We start from the raw sequence: 5,933 nt of genomic DNA, 5'->3' as shown, positions 1-5,933 counted from the left end.
TCTCTCCTGCCTCTTGCTAACGTCTATCGTTCGTCTGATGTTAGAGCCAGACTTGTTCTTAATAATTTGCCAATCAAAGTCGGCAACACTGAAATTTTAGGCACACCTTTGGTCTCTTTTTGCCCTCTGTGTATCCGCTGACAGTCCGGAGCAGCTCTCGGTCACGTGACATGAGTGACCCGCATTCTAATGCAAGGAGCCGCCGCATCACAGTCGCAATCAGGACCGGGCGGACCACTAGGGAACCGAAATAAGTTTGAAAAGTTAATTACGGGATGAAACATTTTGGACGCGATAAGACTCAAACGTAAGCCGGGCGGGACGGGCCGGCAGCAGCAGCTATCTGATGAACGAGCGAAGGTGAGCTGCCGAGGGGAAAAGTGGGATAGCGCGATAGTGGGATAGCCGGGGTGGCTGGGCCGGGCTTAGCGGTCCCGAGCTGGGCTGCGCCGGGCCCCGACGGCCCCGGCAGCCCGGAGTCTCACCGAGTTCTGCCCCGTCGGGGCCTCGGCGTCCGGGGGGCCGCGCGCCCCCCGAACTACCCACCGTGCTGGGCTCTGGTACCCGTCGTCAAGGAAACGGAGTTGTTTCCAAAGGTCGGGAGGAACCGGTTTTCTGAGAATAAGAATAGATGAGCGCGCGCGCTCGCACACTCACTGGTACATAGCCATGTCCGTAGCTGATGTGCGGTGTCCTTCTCCATCCCCAGATCGAGCAGTGATTTTTCAAGTGTGTGTGTGTATGTGTGTGTTGTTTCGATCGGAGATACCGTGCCCGGAGTCCAGCGGGCGGACGGGCCGCCAGCCGCCACGAGCTTGATTGCTTGTTGAAATCGAACCTCACCTGCTCGCGGGAAGTTTTATGGAATGGGGACGGGAACGCAACGGCGGGGCGCCCCTGTCAAAGGTGATGGTTAATTACTTATGGGCTCCCAAAGCCGCGTGCGAAAGCGCCTTCGCTGATGAAAGCGCTCACGCTAAGGCGCCGCCGCACGGAAGCCGAGGTGTTAAAGTGTTGTCGGCCGGCAGGTGGGGCCCAGGAGTTTCGGAGCGTGTCTACGCCTTGTCTGTGCTGTGTGTGGAGGCGTCCCTGTCCGAGCGCAGCGGAGGCCGTGCTACATGCCCGCTACGTATGCGGTTCGCTGAAGGGCACGGCGCGCGCGGCCCCGAGTGGACACCAGGAATGAGGGAGACAGGGCACAACTCTGTTTCCGAGAACCGCCGTATGACAGTGGACGTGTAGCATTATGCGAGGTTGGGGGGCGTGCCTGAGGGATGGACGGCAGTCCCGGCTCAAGAAGAAGAGAGAGACGCCCCAAATGTCTCATAGCTACAAGTACTCGCTTGTCCCGGCATTTGTGTTCTGGGTGTATTGGGGAAAGAGTGGCCATCGATCGCACCTATCACCAGGGATGAAACAACTAGTGACATGCCGGTCGGCGGAGAAAGGTGTACTTTTTGTTGTCTGCGGTCTTTGTGGGTCTTCCATAAGATCCATAAGAAGTAGTTGAAGTATTAACTGTGTCTGAAAAGCGAGTTCCTTCGTACAAATCTCGACTTCCTCTGAGATCTAAGCTCATCTACGTAATCGATGATTAAAATGCGCGCTGCTGCACACGAATAAGCCTCTCCCTCATTCCCTTCCCTCCACCTCTTCTCTCGCTTAGCCCCTCTCCCTCTGTCTTCCTCTCGGGAGCGAAATAATGTTAATGACCGTTTTACTAATGTTATCTCTTACCCTTTCATGCTCGGAAGGGTTGCGAAAAGAAATAAACAAGTTGACCCATTGTTGTCGTCGGCATGGCGCGGCCCAACATGCAAAAGAGCGACGGCTTTCAAAATGAATGGCGCGAAACGCACCGCATTCGATGGAAATTGCGGTCCAATGTGTATAAACAAAAGACAGGCTAGAGGGCGCTTGCTTGTGCTGGGCGCTCCTCGGGGGAAGGGGAGGGCGCCGCGCGCTGACTGGAGAATGGGTACTGTATAATTAAAGGAACGAAGGGGGAGTGAGAGCGCGGGGAATCTGAAGCCGCCGCGCGGACACTAAGGAGAGGGAGAGAGGGAAGGGCGGGGCTCCGGCAGGGGCCTCGGCAGGTCCGGTGTTGACTTGAGTCTGAGCTAACCAGCAGCGTCCGAAATATATGTGTCTCTTGGGGTTGTACTGGAGCACAATTGAAGAGAAGATACGGCCACGGTGCAACAATAGGACGCGAACCCCCGCTTCCCGCCCCTTCTCTTCCTCGCCGCTGGTGCCTGCCCCGTGCTGAAAAGCCCCCACGCCCTAGCCCCGCAACCAGGGGGCTCAGCCCCTCCGCCGCGCCACGCCACGCCCCCCTCAGAGTAGAGCAATCCCGCTTCGCATCTCAGAAGAATGCCGATAAATCTTGGCGGAACAAACGTCCAGATGGTATCTCGGCGTCCCATCCCGGCCGTGCGACGGGACCGTGCGTCCTTGCCGTCGGCTCGTCGCGGGTTCAACTCCTGGCAGGAGCCCGGCCGGCAGGGTAAGGCTCGCAGCGTGTACTGTGGAAGAGTGCCAGCGAGCGGCTCGGCACGGCACGACGTGGCGCCGAGTATCGACTCGCCATTTGCATACCCCGGGACAATCGGCGCTAATTTACTTGTCAGCGTATCGCGGTGTATAGCGAGCGAGCCAGTCCACGTGACACCTGCTAATAAAGCACGCACTCGAGGCACACACGAGTGTCGCTCAGTCCTAACGTTAACCTATTCTTCATAATTTTTGGATGGCTGGCGTTTACAGTTTCTTCCATTCACTGAATTTAGAGGACTTTCCTTATCGCAAAGATGCTCCTTCCTTTATTGAAGCAGGTGGTGTCCGCTCTCTGTCCTGTTGTCGTAGCAGCGCCCGGCTCTGTTTTACGACTGCTCCAAGCACACTGCGGCAAATTATGTCTCGAAATGAGGCTAATAGACAGATCTGGATAAACACACGAGTATCAGACGTAGGCACTGCAGCGTGTCGCGTGCTGTGAGGCGGGCCTGTCTTGTATGTTGAACTCTACACTACAACCCTTCCATAAGCCTCAAAGAAACCACTGCATCACCGTCTCAACACAGCAACAGATCAAAACGAAAGAATGGAGGGAGGGGGTATTTTATTTTTCAACACGTCGCTTTGGTGAGACGGTGCGCTTTTTGTGCCGAATCATGTTTTGGCTCGTGACGGCTTATTACACGCTCTTGCCCAGTGATGCCACCTTGTCAGGTTTAGTTAATGAAATATAGTGGAGTGCATCGGCCCAGCCGAAGATGAACGATCACGTGACGATTGACGTGCAAGCGCAGACCAACTGGATACGGTAGCTCTGACCTATCTTGCCGCCGCGCCGCACCGTCGGACAGCGCTTATAGAAATACCGAACGTTCGTATTTAGCGGTTCCCGCTCGGAGTTGCGTTAACAAAACGATTTTTACTGTTGATTGCCATGTTTTTAAAGTCATTCGAATTTTACTTAGTTGGAAACTTGCCTACCTTGTACCCAAGCGAGATAGGGGTGTATTTGGGGCCGTGCTTCTCTATAGCCCCGCCCTTTAGTCTGCGCAATTAAGAAGATCTGCACGCGAGCGCCGAACCTCGGCATGGCGCGTCGGGCCGCAGCCACGCCCGGCCCAGCACCGCCGTACCGGTAATACGCAAACCGATGCGAGTTTTATAATAACTCGCTTCACAGCGGGGCGCCGAGCCAAGGGGTCTGCCAGAGGGCCTGTGGAGCCCCGCCGCCCCGCGACCGGGCTCTGCACCGTGCCGGCTGGCTCCCGGAGCACACGGCCGATGTGAAATACAAATTCAAAAAGCATGAAGCGAAATAATGATAATCATAAGCCGACTAAGATCGTGCATGAATATCCCGCCTCAGTTGTCGTTCTCCCGCTGTTAACGATTGCTCAAGCTCGCTCGCCGGGCCGGCCCCGGGGCGGGCAGACCCCGCGGCCGCGACGCCCTGCAGGGGAAACCCACTTTGCTACCTCTGCTCCCGGTGCCCGCTGCCTAGAGGGGCCACGTGGGGCCACGTGCCCCCCGCTGGGTCTCGCAGGTCAATCCGGCCGACCATAGTGCAATAGTACTGCAACCAATTGGTTGTAACCGATCGTAACCGGTTAATCGCCTCGTTTCATCAAAGTGGAAAATTGAAACCACCATTTAAAATGTCTGATTCCTCTGACCGCACTGGCTTTTGGTTCTTGATTTTTAGCAGGTGATACTGAAAACATAGCTCAATGATAAGGGACCATTACATGTGGAGGGATCCGACTTATTGTCAATCCCGATACTGCATTGAACGAATGTTTCTCATACCCTACAAAAGTTTAAGAGTGTAGGGCTTCTTAGGGTTGTGTTTGAATTTTCTCCCAGAGCATAAGAAACACTGGTTTATTGCTTGCTTGCAATCCTGCAAAAATATTTTCAGTTTGAACGGACGTCGGGAACTACTTGCTATACACTGATAAACTAAGTGTGCAACTGCTTAACACTTGTGTGCAACTGATTAATACAGGGTGGCCGCTCTGCCCCAATGTTTTGAAAAGGTAGACTAGCCCGCTGACAGACGGAGCGGGGAGGTGGGAGGGGAATGGAGAGGTAGGTGCCGGCCGGCTAGTCTACCCTTTTAAAACAACGGGGCAGAGCGGCCACCCTGTACTACTTGTAAGTGTGCAAGTCCGTAGCTGTGCCTTTTTACGTTGTTGGGAGAACGAACGTGTTCCTTCCGTGTACAAAGCAACGTTTCGTTTTCCTAGCAATAGCCTCGTTTCCGCGATGACATGTTGGCTGCAACAACCAAATACTGGTTTTGCAACTAAAAGCAGTAAGGCCCCCGAAAACCAACTAACACTTTTTTGATCGGGCGAACTAACTCTTTATTTCCGTGTGTAAGATTGCAATTACCCTTTAGATTGGACGCTCAGTGTGTGGGAAGCGCTCAACAGAGGAGATGCACACTTACAAGTGCAGAACTACTAAGTTGGACACTTGCAAGTGTAATACTCCGGAGTTGAACACTTGAAAGTATTAACGTGCAGTTGAACACTTGCAAGTGTTAAGCAGTTGCACACTTAGTTTATCAGTGTTCAATGCTTTTGAAGTTTAACATGGGTATCTTTATCAAGCTTTTGAGTTAGAACGCTGAGACACGAACTTCTCTGCTGCTCTATCACTCGATCTTTTGGCCTGACCAGCATTCAGGAAGAATTGCTTCGTCAAATATTATACATTATTTCATTACACCCTTTTCTTATAGGGGCTCTTAAGACGCCACCAGAAAACATACGCCTTACGCCTCACAAACTCGTGCAAAAATGAAAAGGAATGAAATGCAATGAAAAGGAAGGGTCTAAGCGCTCGGGCGTCATGATGGCTCGTGATTATCCGCCTTCATCACACCTTCTGAACAACGCCCCGCAGGGCGTACTTGAACCACTACGCCGCCGTTGTTCGCAACTAGATTTTCCGGTACTTCGCAAGAGAAAATATGCTACTTCTGTGTTGTGCCTCCAGTGTTTCATGCGTTGGTGCAAAATGTCCGTTTAATGGGCTTCGTGTACAGCTCGGTGATTTTAATGATATCTAAGATCGAGAGCTTATCTCATGGCGAGGCTTGATTTAAATGCTGATTCGGTGGTGGGTCGCGCACGCGAGGGAGGCGGGCTAACACCTAGGAGTGACCCGTAGTGTTACTGCGCCTTGCGCCGCGAGGTGTTTGCTGGATGCGATTTAACAAGGTACGTACCTAACCAGCGGCAGTAGTGCGCCACGCTAGGAGGGCGACGAAGATTGAAACCCCTTTTTTGGGGGATAGTAGACAGGTCATTTACTTTCTTCTCGCGTTCTTTAAAAGTAGTTCTGTTCTGCTTTACATCGCGCATGTACACGACATCGGTTCGCTCTCTGATATCCAAATTAAATTAATA

The sequence above is a fragment of the Frankliniella occidentalis genome, unplaced genomic scaffold (assembly GCF_000697945.3).
Source record: "Frankliniella occidentalis isolate FOCC.00 unplaced genomic scaffold, Focc_3.1 Scaffold22, whole genome shotgun sequence".
NCBI classification, from domain to species: Eukaryota; Metazoa; Arthropoda; class Insecta; order Thysanoptera; family Thripidae; genus Frankliniella; species Frankliniella occidentalis.
The sequence above is the reverse complement of the archived record's forward strand: the minus strand, read 5'-3'. Positions refer to the sequence as shown.